This window comes from Suncus etruscus, chromosome 11 (assembly GCF_024139225.1).
Source record: "Suncus etruscus isolate mSunEtr1 chromosome 11, mSunEtr1.pri.cur, whole genome shotgun sequence".
Lineage (NCBI taxonomy): Eukaryota > Metazoa > Chordata > Mammalia > Eulipotyphla > Soricidae > Suncus > Suncus etruscus.
Window position 1 is genome coordinate 63865289 of NC_064858.1, and position 15677 is coordinate 63880965.

At 34.9% G+C, this 15677-nt stretch overlaps 1 pseudogene; it reads left to right on the forward strand.

Annotated features, from left to right (window-relative positions):
- The first annotated feature begins 697 nt into the window (after positions 1-697).
- LOC126023235 (uncharacterized) lies at positions 698-815 on the forward strand (annotated as a pseudogene).
- Positions 816-15677: the final 14862 nt, after the last annotated feature.

The following is a 15677-nucleotide window of genomic DNA, read 5'->3' on the forward strand; positions in this document are numbered from 1 at the left end:
ATATTTGGTTGACTATTAATGAATCTAAAATGCTAGAAGTTTAACAAATAGTTCAGTTAAATAAAGTTATTTTTTCTTTAAAATATAGTTCCCATGGGGCCAGAGAGATAGCATTTGCTATGCAACCAGAAGGTTGGTGGTTCGAATCCCTGCATCCCATATGGTCCCCTGAGCCTGCCAGGAGCGATTTCTGAGCATAGAGCCAAGAGTAACCCCCTGAGTGCTGCCGGGTGTGACCAAATAAACTATATATATCCTTTTCTACAACTCATTAAGTTTGTTAATTAAATACATATTATTTGGGCAAGGTGGTAAAGAGAAATCAGTTGGTTTGAAAACTTTATTAACATGTACTGGATACAGCTCAGCCATAGAGAACTTGCTCCGCCCATGAAGTGCCCTGTGCTCAATACCCAACATCACAAAATGAAATAAAAGGATCTTTTTAAACACAATGATAAAAAGACTATTTGCTTAGAAATATTTTTATTTGCTTAGGAGTTTAAGATTGTATAGAATTCATGTAAACCTGAGAACCATTTTAGTGGTCACATAAGCCCTCGCACAGCAGTACCCAAACAGTATCATCACCTTATGTTGCAAGTCAGTCCCTGAAGAGGTTGATGAGTTTGATGGAGGATGATGGAGGTTGATGGAGGATGAGGCCTTTCTCTTCCAGCTCAGAGCACGCGTCTGCCACCCTGGACATACCACCCTGAACTCGCCCGATCTCGTCTGATCTCGGAAGCTAAGCAGGGTCGGGCCTGGTTAGTACTTGATGGGAGACCGCCTGGGAATACCGGGTGCTGTGGGGGCTTTTTTGCTGGAACTGAGGCTGAGTCTTTGGACTTCAGTCTTGTCCACCGAATAAAGCTAATATTTCCACAAGCCTGACTGTCTGCGAGCTGTTTAGAACCGTCAGCTAGACAGGGTGGCAGACGCGTGCTCCGAGCTGGAAGAGAAAGGCCTCATCCTTCATCCCTCCATCAGTCAACCTCTTCAGGGACTGACTTGCAACAACCTTAGGCTTCTGAATTAAACCCATAAGTCTGAGTCCTCTTGGTTACTGGATTTTGTTTCCTTGAGTTATAATCAGCCTTCAAATTCCAAGGTAGAGGATGGTTGATATCTATTTACTTGAACTGTTTTAATTCAATTTTTAAAAAATAGCCTACATTCTCAACTTTTTGTGTGGCTAAACAAATAAAGTGGCCATATAAATGAACAAAGAGTTCATAAATTAATAAGTGACAGCATATTTTTTACTATTTTTGTAAAATTGTTATATGTCTCAATATATGAAAATGAGTGTTTTATGACTGATTTTTGGAAATTATGGAACTATTTCACCATAATATAAATTTCTTTGTATAGAACAAAGATGCTCTAACACCTTCAATTGTTCAAAACAGCAAATTACCTTGTATTTAATAATTGTTTAATATTTTTTGTTTGTTAATTTTTGTGAATATAAGTATTTTATGAAGCTATCATTATATTTGAAGGCAGAAACAATTCAAATAAATGTAAAAATTAAAATTTAGGTTGAGATATAGTATGAATGATCCAAAATTGAACCAAAGTATCAATAGTTCAAAAATGCTCTTTGTGCATAATATATGACAAATTTTATATAAGATACAATTTTGACTTCCTGATACTCAAATTTGCTCATAATTATTTTCTCTTTGACTTTTTTCTGGTACTTAAACACTGCTTTAGATTATGTTTCCCAATATATTTTCATAGTACTAAGAAAGCAACAGTAAATATTAAAAGGTATGTTTTATGGAGAATTGTCTCTACTTTTCGTAACGCCCTTTAATTGAAATGTCTTCAGAGATTAATGCTTATTTATAAGCTTGCACAAGAAAATATTTATGATGTTAGTGTTTACAGTGACTCCAAGGTCTACAATATAATCCAAGGAATATCAGAGATAACTTTTTTGAATTTCTTGATGGCTTTATATTGCCTCTCTATTTTACCTGAAAGAGATTAAAATAGAAGTTTTAGATATCAAGTCGCAGATGGGAAATTTTTTAAAAAAGATGGACTCTAAGAAAAACACATAACTTAAGTGGCAAATTATTTTACTTTCCATTTGATAGCAAAGTGGATAGCAAAACTATTATGCTGATAATAGATTCTTCCTTATTTTTAAAGTGACAAAAGACACAGTAAATAGAAAATTTTAGTCTAAGGTACTCTATTGGTGAAGACAAAATCTATTTGTTCAAAGTTGCTGTGATATTTCATAGTTTGAATATAGAAAAATTATATTATTTCCCATAAACATCTGATTTTCTCTTAATTAATAAATATATTTCTCTGATCTGTTAGTTTCTGTCAGATAATTTTATAATTAAATCATGATTTACATTACAAAAAATTTATATAGAGAAGTTGCTTTGATATTGAAATAGTGATATCTTCATTTTAGCTTTTAGTTTGTTCCAGTTTATTTTTAGTTTAATTGCTAAAATTGTAAAATCACATCCTATAATGATAGGTCTAATGAGTCCATTATCTACTTAGACCATTTTAAAAAGAAATGTTTGGTTTACAAAATATTTAATAGGTACTATATTTTGCACATATTTTGCAATCTGCACATCTTTCTAAGGAAATTTTGATGTCAGAACAAATAATAAAAATCTATTTTATTATTTGTTATTATTTTGAAGCTTCTTTTTTGATTGTTGAAAATTAAATCCAAAGAAGTTAATGTTTATTATAATACAAATATCATCATAAAATGGATCATTAAGTGTCTGGAATGGATATGTAATGTCTGAGTATGTATATGTGTAGACATGAAATATGTTTTATAGAGAACATTTTAAAATTCATCAGGCCATCAAAGTTTCAAGTCTTCAAAATTATTAAAGACCAATGAGTAGCATAAGCATGTAAAATAATCAATTTTATAACAAATGTGTTACATTTATTGTACAAGTATTAGTCAGAGATCAATTTGTAACTGTTAGACAATTTTAAGAAGTTAAATCCACATTCATTTTTAGAATTTTGTAACAAAGTCCAAAAACTATTTTAAGCCACACCCAATAATTATGTTAATTTAAAGAAATGTATACTACAGAAAACAAAATTGTGTGTACCACAGCATTTGCAAAATATTTAGTTATATTAAACTAATATTAATTTTTTCTTGTGCAAAAATTATACCATATTTTCTGGTGTTAAAGATAACATTTTAACCCATGAAAAATTACTTAAAAGTCAGGGGTTGACTTATACACTGCTATATGGCATGCTGAAACTTACTCCAGCTTCTGGTGCAAGTGATCCACCACCACCCTCTTTTACCACCACATCCCATCTAGCTACCAGGCATCATCACTCAGTCCTCTGCTTGTCCTAATTAATCTTTCAGGGCACACAGAGGAGCTGAGTAACTGAGCGCTGCATCCCATCCAGCCGCCAGGTGTCATCACTGGTATGCGGCTTTCAAGTGCTCAGTTCTCTGTTCAGCTTTTATGGTACACAGAGGAGGCACTCGTCTCCCTCTAGCTGTTCTATTAATCATTGCACCCCCAGCCAACTGCTCTTGGAGGAGTCCCCGCCCCTGCTCTCACGGTAGATCACAATTAAAAAAATTACAGTCACTCATTACAAATGAAAAATGTAAAAGGATTGTTGGAACTCTAAAGTCTAGCTTTATTAAACATGTACTGTTAATCTTTGATGGTTCTACTTTTTCATACATTTTTTTAATTTCCATTTGGTGTTAAATTCTGTATCAAAAAGCAAATGTGGACATTCAATTATTGCTATTTTAACCTATCTTAACAAATTATTTTTTAATTTTTTCCTTTTTATTATTGTTTAGCATTTTATATATATACATATATATAATGCTATATATATTTTATATATATACATATATATAATGCTATATATATAAAGGACCCTTCACTAGTGCAACACTCCCATTACCAATATACCAAGTGTCTCTCCTCCCCACCCCACACTGGCCTGTAGTCTAGACAGGCTTTCTACTTCCCTCATTCAGTCACATTTTGTTATGATGGTTCTCAGTGTAATTATTTCTGTGATTGCACCCATCACTCTCTGTGGTGAGCTTCATGTCGTGAGCTGGACATTCCAGTCCTCCTCTTTTGTCTCTGAAAATCACTATACAAATGTCTTTTATTTTTCTCAAAACCCATAGATGAGTGAAGTGAGACCATTCTGTGTTTATCTCTCTCCCTCTGACTTATTTCACTCAGCATAATAGATTCCATACACATCATGTATAGGAAAATTTTTCTTTCCTATTTTTAATTTTAATTGGTACATGTTTGCATTAAAGAGTAATGACTAATGGTTTTATTTTGCTAATATTGAAAGCAAAACTTATCTATGGTTGACTACTTAAAACAAAAAAGGTTCAACATTTTTAAATACACTACCAAAACATTATATCAATCTAATGTGAAAACAGTTTTCTCTAAATAATTCATTTAGTATACCTAAATGAATTTGTAAACCCTGAACCATTTAATTCATTTACACACTAATTGGTGAAAAAGAACAGCTCAGTCTTAATTCTACACTATGAGCATGAATAATGAACTGTAATAATGAGCAATTAGCTGGAGGATCAGAAGAGCCTTCATTGTAGTGAGCCCCTAAAGCTTCAAAAAGTATTGAAAACTGTCAAATCTGAGCCTTTTGACTAAACTATACTTTTAGGGTCAATGAAAAGTGTAGCAGCATATCTATCTTTAGTAGGAAGTTATAGTTAATGGAAAGTAAGTGAGGCAAAGCCCAAAAGGAATTCAAAATTAATAGGAAGTCTAATATTGCTTTTATGTTTTAAATGTTTTCTTTGTTTAGAAATTTTCTTATGGTAAATTTTGTTATAGACACAAGTTCTTGAAATATCCCAAAGAGTTTAAGATAACTATAGAAAAGATAATATGAGGAAATTAATTGGTGGTGGGTAACAGACTAGAAATATAAAACAAAATTATCAGTATTATAAACTAAAATTATATTACTCTAATAGTCACTAGCACAATCCTCATAAAGTTTTACATTGTTTCTTAATTTTTTGTATTCTCTGTGAAAGAAATAACAACAGAAAGAGATTGCTTAAGTGTTCATGTTAGCCATTTCTTTCTGAGTCCATAAAAGTTTATTTTAACATTTAATTGGATCTTCTTATAATAAAATAGTAAAATTTCAGTGTTTTGAGGTTGTAAGCAATATCCAGACAGTGGCAAATTAACAAAAGATTGTAAAATCATGCAATTATATTCTCTAGGTTATAGTTTATAAAACTGAATTCATCAGGCTAGACTACCAATGAGTGTCAACACCATTTTCTTAGCTAGTCTCACATTATAGTTCTTACTCTGATAGTATATATTGTTAAAAATAAAGTACTTCTTAAAAAATTATAGTCTTAAAGCTGCTAACGTGACTATGATTCTGTTCTTTCTATAGTAAAGGGACCAGAGTGATGATATATTTGGTAGAGTGTTTGGTTTGAACACTGCAGAGACAGAGGTTAGATTGCATGGCAAGAAATAGGGTTCATCAAGGACCTCAGAAGAAATTTTGTACTCAGAAATGTAGAATCAGGAGTAACAATTAAGTATCACCATTGTCCTGTCTCATTTCAAATCCATACATCCCTAAAATATATGTAAATAAAATATTTTTAAATCAGTAGATTAATAAATTAAAATTTTATATAAATTATGAAATAAATACTTTAAGAATAGTAGTAGTAAGTAAGTAACATGCACTTACAAAATATTTTGTAGAATCAAGAGTGTTAGTAGAGAGCACAGTTGACTTGCTTCAGACAGCCATTGCTGCACATGGTCCCTTGAATATCTCCAGGAGTAATCTCTGAGCACAGAGACAGGAATAATTCCTGAGCACCACCCTGTGTGGGCAAACAAACAAAAAATAAATAAAAATAAAATAGTTTTTGGGTAGAATTAAATTTAAAAAGAATTTGCTGTAAATGCTCACTAATAGGCAAATAATAGGCAAAGCAAAACAACTATTGAACACTGTCCTTTCAAATTGTTGACAGAATTTAAAGTACTTTTCCTATTTCTTTGCAAAAAATTTTTCAAATATGGGTCAATACAGTCATACCAAGAAGAATATCTAAACAGTTTGAATCTAATCAAATTAATATAATAATCTAATCAAACCACAAATATGTGTGATAGGTATTATTTATATTATTATTATTATTACAATTATTATTCTATCTCTGAGGACACTGCATTTATAGAGCTGTTATGTTAAAAATATTTCCTTCCCTTCTCACACATACACATACACAAACTGTGTTGTCCTGGGTGTTCATGTTAATTTTTATAATTAGAAGCTCACTTTTTCTGGGTCTACAACTTTTTTCCGAAAATAAAAAAATAGGAAAAAGTTGTCTCTTAAATATAGTTTTCAGTTGTTAGTATAAATCTATAGACGACTAGAATTTATGCTCTCTTTAGTCATTAAAGAAAAGAAAAAGAAATAAAAGCAAGAATATCTCATTCATTAAATCCTTATCAACACAATAAATAGTACAAGTTACTTTAATACTGAATTGCAAGCTTGAAATTTATTTTATTTTATTTTATTTTTTTGGTTTTTGGTGTTTGGTTTTTGGGCCACACCCGGCGGTGTTCAGGGGTTACTCCTGGCTGTATGCTCAGAAATAGCTCCTGGCAGGCACGGGGGACCATATGGGACACCGGGATTTGAACCAACCACCTTTGGTCCTGGATAGGCTGCTTGCAAGGCAAATGCCACTGTGCTATTTCTCCGGGCCCTTGAAATTAATTTTTGACAGATACTCTAAACCATAACATAAAGCAAGACTTAGCATATCTCTATATAATTTACAAAATAGATATATTGGCCTCTACCTAAGAAGTTTTGAGCTTTATCTTAATTCTATAATAATATAAACTGTTGGCATCAATAGAATAGGGGTAGTGAACTTAAATTGCATCATTCTAACCTGGTTTGATCTTGAGTCCCACTAGAAGTGATTACTGAGCACAAAATTAGGAATAAGGTCTGAGAAACACAATGTGTGGCCCAAGTCCCTAAAACATGTATGAAATCATAACAAATCAGGAACAGGTAAAATTACACTGAAAACTATAGCCAAGTATTAAAATTAAAAAGCCAAACTTAAGGAATATAGAAAGAAAATATATTTTATTAACTTTATCTATTTGACAAAAATGCAAAAACTTGACTAAAGACTTCATATATGAAGTCATATTTGATTCCAAGCCTTAATATTAGAGAAATTCAGAAGATATAGCAATAACACATAGGAAGAAAGGCAAGATGATTGAAAGAAAAGAAAATGGAGAAAAATATAGTTTTAAATCTGAGAAAGCAAAGGTGTTAATTTACTCGAAACTTTAATTTTTGGTATGAAAGCAAACCCAGCTGTGTTCAGGGTTTACTCTTTGCTCTTCCCTTAAGAATCATTCCTATATATTCCTGGGGGTTCATATGGGATGCTGGGGATGAAACCAGGGTCAACCATGTGCAAGGCAAGTACTGCCCTGCATGCTGTACATCACTTCAGTCTCTCAATCAAAAACTTATGTTCCTTACCCAGTATTTTATTAACATACCAAATTAAATAAAAATAATTCCTTCTGAAAAGTATAAATCTAGTTTTCAAAGTATTTGCTCTTTTCAGCTTTCTACATTAATATTTTATTTTCTTAATGATTGTTCCTATTTCATGAATATGAATCACATTATTTTAATGAATCAAAGTGCAAGACTAGTAGATTTTTATCTAATGTAACATTGAGAATAAAAAATATAGTACAGATATTTAGTCTACAAATATAGCTGTATTGTATTCAACAGTTAAATATTAAGTGAATCCAGGCTGAACATTCTACTCTGCCTTATTCATTTTTATTTTCTTATTTCAAAATATGTTAGATATATGTATACTCTAAAACATATGTTTGGTATAATTATACACAATTTAACAAATATGATAGTATGCATACAGATAATTAATTTAAGCTAAATTGCCTCTTGTCTAGACTGCACCCACTACTTCAAAAGCATTTGTTGTTCATACTGAAAACCTTCATCCATTTTTGAAGAAGCAATTTAGTAGTGTCTTTAAAGTTTTGGTTCATAAATATGCCTTTTAAAAAATATCAATCATAGTTTGCCCACACTCACTGGACAAATTAGTAGATATATTATTATTTAAATATTGATGTCTTTCTATTCCTTTTTGAAAAGTAATTAACCATTTCTTTTTTTTATTTTTTAACATAATTTTTATTTTAATTGTAGTGGCTTACATATCGTTCACAGTAATATTCCAGGTACATATTTACATTGAATCAGGGGAATTTCCACCACTGAATTGTCCTCGCACAACCGCTCCCATCCTGCCTCCCATATCCTCCACTCTTCCCCACAGGGGCTGCTAGAATGCATGGTCCCCTCTGTGTCTAGTTAATTACTTAGTTGGCTTATAACTGTTTGGTCTTGGTGCCTCCATTATTGCCCCCTCTAGTTCGGAGGTGGGACTAGAAAGATCAAGTTATGTGGATTTGTTTGAGGAAGAGAAAGGTAATATAATGGGGTAAAAATCATCTACGCCAACTATGAGCGGAGCCATTCAAGAGGCTCTCATCCTTGGTTTGAGGGACGATAGGGAAAAGAAGAAGGTGAAACACCACAGCAGTTCAAAAAGATATCATATTAGAACTGGCACATGTTGGAGATTGAGTAGTATTCAGGATGTCCCAGATGGGCTTTGGTTCCTGTAGCTGTTGTGAAGAACTGTGTCGATTCTATGTCTGGGGTTCAGGATTGAAGTCTGGATGGTCAGTGTTTAATCTTCTGGCATCTAAGATGGATCCAAATGACATATTTCCAAGGTGGGAGATTCCCCTGGATTGTAAATAACTATGAGTTCTTATCTCTAGTAGATAAGAGCTTGTTTATATACATGGGATTTCCCCCTTTTTAGTGTGCCTTTGCAGGAAGAAATGGTGCTTCATTATATTGCCAGTGCATTTGGGGGTGAAAAGAACAGAGAAACAAATCACACACCCAAACAACATAAAAATAGAAATAAAAATAAATATTTGCTCACATATGTATAGTGAAAAATGATTGTAAGTAAAATGAAATAAAAAATAAAGAGCTAGTGTTATACAGGTCTTATACTTATGATGGAAGTATATGTTTCCCCATTGCCTTTTGAGATTTTCTTGTGGGGTGTGGGTTCCCAGGCACCTTTTCATGGCACACCCTGCCCTTCCTGAGATTGGTAAAAAATTTGAGGGGGGGGATCTTGTGTAAAATTATTGCAATGGGAGTCCTTTTAGGGCTAAGTCTGGTATCCAGCAACAGTCCATGTTAGGATAAGTTGGTAGGGAGAGACACACAGCATGAATCAGTAGGGGTGTTGGTTGTCTTTTCCTGCCAGGGATGACGTGTGGGTTTGAGTGGATGTCCCTTCGCTTGGGTGCTGGGTACTGGTTCATTGGGGTAGGAGGTCAGTCTTGATGCCTAATAGATTAAGAATTGGTTTTTATTTCTTTGTGCTGTTGCAGGGAACTGTGTTTGATAGGATCTGGGGTTTGAGGTTGAACAGTCGATGCCCTATCATAAGGTTAGACCCCATGAAAAATGTTCAGGGTGGGAGGTGCCCCTGTATTATACAGTTTATGGGTTATTATCCCTAGTATATAAGAGCTTGTTTCTATACAGAGTATTTCCCCTTTTTAGGGTGCCTATGCAAGAAGGAATGATACCATCTTATATTGCTGGTGTATTTGGGGATAAAAAGATAGGCTATACAATCTCTGTGTCCTGGTTTTGACCTGAGCTTTTATCCCAAGGAAGACATTTTTTTACTAGAATTTCATACCAAGCAGAACCAAAACAAGCAAAAAAATGGGTGATGGTGGAGGCTATCTTTACATTTGGAAATAATCACACTAAGAGGTATAACTATTAAGAAATTAAACATACAGAGTATATAGATGTCCCCCATTAAGTCTTTTGAGATAATCTTGGAGGAGTGAGATCCGGGGCACATTTTGTCCCACACCATGGTCTTAATGAGTTTGAGAAATGACTTTTAGCAGTAAGGGATCAATTAGTATCCTTGAGCTGGGGTTCTTCTTGGAGCTGAATCTGATACCATGCAGAGTCCACATTGAGTGGGTCTGTGCGAGGAAGAGCCACATAGAATGAGTCAGCAGGAGTGGTAGTTGCAGCTTCTTGCTGGGGCGCAAGATGTGGAACTGAGTGGGTGTTCTTTTGCTTTCGGACCTGGGTGGCGGATTATTGGGGCTGGGGGTCAGTCTTGGTTCTTTAGGAGTTAAGAACTTAGGGTAAAGAGGGTTAAATAGGGAGAAATAATAGATCAGGTGAGAGTATAGAAGGAGTTCTGAATAGGGAAAGGAAGAATAATGCATGCAATATAGGCATAGATTATGTACAATATAGATTAGGCAAACATAGAGGAGTCGACTTCATACAAACTCATGTCACTTATGAATCTACTCATATATAGGTTGTAGTTGAAGGCCTCATCCTTATGGGGCTGTTCTTAATGCTTAAGAAAATATTAATTAAAAAAGATAAATAAAATAGTTTAGGAAAGAAAAAATAAAGAAGAGAAAAAATAAAGAAAAATAAAGTGGGCCAGTGCCTTTAATGGGGAAGATTTTCCAATTTCTAGGCTCTTCATCCATGTCAAAGGTGAACTTTGCTAAATGAAGCTTTCAGGATTAGATTATATATGGAGAATTTTAGAATAAACATCTAGAAACTATAAGAAGAGTATAAAGAGAGAGCACTATAAGAGGAGTATCAAGAGAGAGAATACCCTATGTCAGGGGTGGTGAACAAGTTTGACACAAAGAGCCAAAATTTTAAACTGTGAGAGTCAGAGAGCCACACTATGCAGTGACCTGCCAAAACAGACAAACACTCACACAAAAGCATATAATGTTAACAATAATATATTAAACACATATTGCATTTTGTCATTTTGAGTGAGGGTAAAAATCCTGCAATGATGGTGAGGGCGTGCTGTGTCCTCCACACTATGAACTAATGCCAAGATGTAACACAACATGTGACACACGGGTCCCCCAGCTTGCTGGCCCATGCAGTTGTTTCTGAGGGATGGGAGAATGGAAGACACAGCCTGGGGGTGGGACTAAATGCTCGAAGATCTCTCCTCAGAGGTCCCTCCTCAGAAGCAGCATAACAAAATCCAAACTTGGCAAAGAGCCACAGTATACAAAATAATAATAAGGGGGAAAGAGCCACATTCATTTTGGCCAGGAGCTGCATGCGGCTCAAGAGCCGTGTGTTCGCTACCCCTACCCTATGGAGTATCACCCATCATGTCTTCTGCATTGAGGTTTCTTTCTTAAAAAGAAACTGACAGCATGGGCTTTATTATATAACAGTAATATAGGTTGAAAAAAAGGAGAGAAGGAATAAAGAAAAATATTAAAAATAAAAGGGATAATAGTAATTTGCAAAAGCATACTGAATGGGTGGAACCTGTAACATAAGTCTATGGTGTGCAGTTGCCTATTTCAGTGGTCTCAAATGGTCATACGCTTTAGGTCCTAGTAGAAGATATCTTAGGATTTATGCAAAAACCAAGATCTGTAATTGCGAAGGTATGACTTTGACAACCACGACTGAGCAGTATTTCTGGAACCATATGAAAGACACTATCCTAGGCTGTGTCCTAGGACCTGTGCAAAAACCAGGACCATTAATTACAGAAGACTGACTACAGCAACCTTGCTAGAGCAGAACTTCTGGAACCATAAAAAAAGACTCTATCCTAGATTTTTCCTAGGATCTGCACAAAAACCAAGATCTGTAATAAGATCTGTAATGAGAAAGAACTGACTTTGACAACCACAACTGAGCAGAACATTTCCTGGCACCATAAAAAGACCTTGGGGTTCGACAATGTTCCTGTCTGGAGTCTGTAGTTTTTCCCAAGACAGTTTGCTTCAAAGGAGGATAAACCCTGAATCTCTTAGACCATTGGGAATTTTCATTCTAATTTCCCCCAATACTTACTGTGCCTATGCAAAACAAACAAAAAACCTTGCCACAACAGCTTCCATTCCTTTGGTTGTTGTTGTTGTTTGTTGTGTCTTTTTTATGTTTGGTTTTAATTTTCTTTTTCTTTTTATTTTTTAAATTTATATTCATAACTTCTGGACAGGGGCTCCTCCCACATTTCCTTTTTCTTTTCTCCAAAATTACCATAGAACATGAATCATATTGTTCTGCCTTATAAATTGAGGGAAAAATAAATGGTACCAGGTTTGAGCAGTCTCACAAACATTGATTGAAAATTAAAAAAATCAGACCTAAATACCCAAACCAAAGTTAATGACAGTAGAATAAAGAGACTCAATCTACAGCAAAAGGGACCTGTCACAATAGCAGTCCAGGGAGCAAAGGTCAGAGGTATGGAATGCATATTAGGAACACGGATGGAGGAAGGTCAACACGTGTTGGGAATGGCCCTAATTCTGATATTAATATGGCCACTTCAGTTTTTTGTAAGAGAGTTGTTTGTTTGGATTATTTTCCTTCAGCCTTTTATTTTGAGTCTATGTTTGTTTTGTCTATGTAAATATGTATCTTGTAGGCAACTGAATATTGGCTTCAGATTTTTGCTCCATTTGTCACTCTGTCTCTTAAATGGTGCATTTAGTCCATTGATGTTTAGATAGATAATTGTCATGAATTTAGTGCCATCTTTGTGTAGAAGTTTATTTCCATTGGTCTGTCTTGTCTTAAAATAGTTCTTTCGGTTTTTCTTTTTAGGCTGGTTTTGAGTCTGTAAAGTTTCTGAGCTGCTGTTTATCCATGAAGCTATGTATATTTCCTTGAAACTTGAAAGTGAGTCTGGCTCTGTGCACTATTCTATTTTTTTTAATTTTTTTCTCTTTATTTGAATATCTTAATTACATAAATGATTGTGATTAGGTTTCAGTCACATAAATAACACCCTCCGTCACCAGTGCAACATTCCTGCCACCATTGTCCCAAATCTTCCTCCATCCCACCGCACCCCCACCTGTACTCCAGACAGGCTTTCCAGTTCCCTCATTCATTCACTTGATTATGGTAGTTCTCTGTGTAGTTATTTTTATAGCTGTACTCACCACTCTTTGTGGTGAGCTTCATAAAGTGAGCTGGTGTTCCAGACCTTCTCTCATTGTCTCTGAGGATTGTTACAAAAATGACTTTTATTTTTCTTAAAACCCATAGATGAGTGAGACTATTCTGCATCTCTCTCTCTCTCCTTCTGACTTATTTCACTGAGCATAATAGATTCCATGTACATCCATGTATAGGAAAATTTCATGACTTCATCTCTCCTGATGGCTGCATAATATTCCATTGTGTATATGTACAACAGTTTTTTTAGCCATTTGTCTGTTGAAGGGCATCTTGGTTGTTTCCAGAGCCTGGCTATTGTGAATAGTGCTGCAATAAATATAGGTGTGAGGAAGGGGTTTTTTCATTGTATTCTTGTGTTCCTAGGGTATATCCCTAGGAGTGGAATAGCTGGGTCGAATGGGAGCTCAATTTCCAGATTTTGAAGGAACCTCCATATCGCTTTATATAGAGGCTGTAATAGATGGCATTCCCACCAGTAGTGGATAAGAGTTCCTTTCTCTCCACATCTCCGCCAGCACTGATAGTTCTCATTCTTTGTGATGTGTGCCAATCTCTGTGGCGTGAGGTGGTATCTCATCATTGTTTTGATTTGCAACTCACTGATGATTAGTGACGAGGAGCATTTTTTCATGTGTCGTTTGGCCATTTGTATTTCTTTTTTTTTTTTTTATCAAAGTGTCTGTTCATTTCTTCTCCCCATTTTTTGATGGGATTAGATGTTTTTTTTCTTGTAAAGTTCTGTCAGTGACCTGTATATTTTGGATATTAGTCCCTTATCTGAAGGATGTTGGGTGAATAGTTTCTCCCACTCAGTGGGTGACTCTTGTATCCTGGGCACTATTTCTTTTGAGGTGCAGAAGCCTCTCAGTTTAATGTATTTCCATCTGTTAATCTCTGCTTCCACTTGTTTGGAAAGTGCAGTTTCCTCCTTGAAGATACCTTTAGTCTCAATGTCATGGAGTGTTTTACTTATGTGTTGTTCTATATACCTTATGGTATCCGGTCTGATATCAAGGTCTTTAATCCATTTGGATTTTACCTTCGTACATGATGTTAACTGGGGGGTCTATGTTCACTTTTTTGCAAATGGCTAACCAGTTCTGCCAGCACCACTTGTTGAAGAAATTTTCCCTGCTCCACTTAGGATTTCTTGCTCCTTTGTCAAAAATTAGGTAATTGTATGCCTGGGGAATGTTCTCTGAGAACTCAAGCCTATTCCACTGATCTGAGGGTCTGTCTTTATTCCAATACCATGCTGTTTTGATAACTATTGCTTTGTAGTACAGTTTAAAGTTGGGGAAAGTAATGCCTCCCATTTTCCTTTTCCCTAGGAGTGCTTTAGCTATTCGAGGGTGTTTATTGTTCCAGATGAACTTCGTAAGTGTTTGATTCACTTCTTTGAAAAAAGTCATGGGTATTTTTAAGGGGATCGCATTAAATCTGTATAATGCTTTGTGGAGTATTGCCATTTAAATGATGTTAATACTGCCAAACCAAGATCAAGGTAAGTTTTTCCATTTCCGTGTGTCCTCTCTTATTTCTTGGAGCAGGGCTTTATAGTTTTCTTTGTATTGGTCCTTCACATCTTTGGTCAAGTTGACTCCAAGATATTTGAGTTTGTGTGGCACTATTGTGAATGGGATTGCCTTCCTGACTTCCATCTCTTACCTATTATTATTGGTGTATAAAATAGCCATTGTTTTCTGTAGGTTGATTTTGTAGCCTGCCACCTTGCTATATGAATCTATTGTTTCTAGAAGCTTTTTGGTAGAGTCTTTAGGGTTTTCTAAGTAGACTATCATGTCATCTGCAAACAATGAGAGCTTGACTTCTTCCTTTCCTATCTGGATTCACTTCATATCTTTTTCTTGCCTCATTGCTATAGCAAGAACATCCAGTACTATGTTGAAGAGGAGTGGTGAGAGCCGACAGCCTTGTCTTGTACCAGAATTTAGAGGAAAGGCTTTTAGTTTTTCTCCATTGAGAATAATATTTGCCATTGGCTTGTGGTAGATGGCTTCAACTAGATTGAGAAAGGTTCCTTCCATTCCCATCTTGCTGAGAGTTTTGATCAAGAATGGGTGTTGGACCTTATCAAATGCTTTCTCTGCATCTATTGATATGATCATGTGATTTTTTATTTTTCTTGTTGTTGATGTTGTGTATGATGTTAATAGTTTTATGGATGTTAAACCATTCTTGCATTCCTGGAATGAAACCTACTTGGTCGTAGTATATGATCTTCTTGATGATGTATTGGATCCTATTTGCCAGGATTTTGTTGAAGATTTTTGCATCAGCATTCATCAGGGATATTGGTCTGTAATTTTCTTTTTTGGCAGCGTCTCTGTCTGGTTTTGGTATCAAGGTGATGTTGGCTTCATAAAAGCTGTTTGGGAGTGTTCCCGTTTTTTCAATGTCATGGAAGAGCTTGG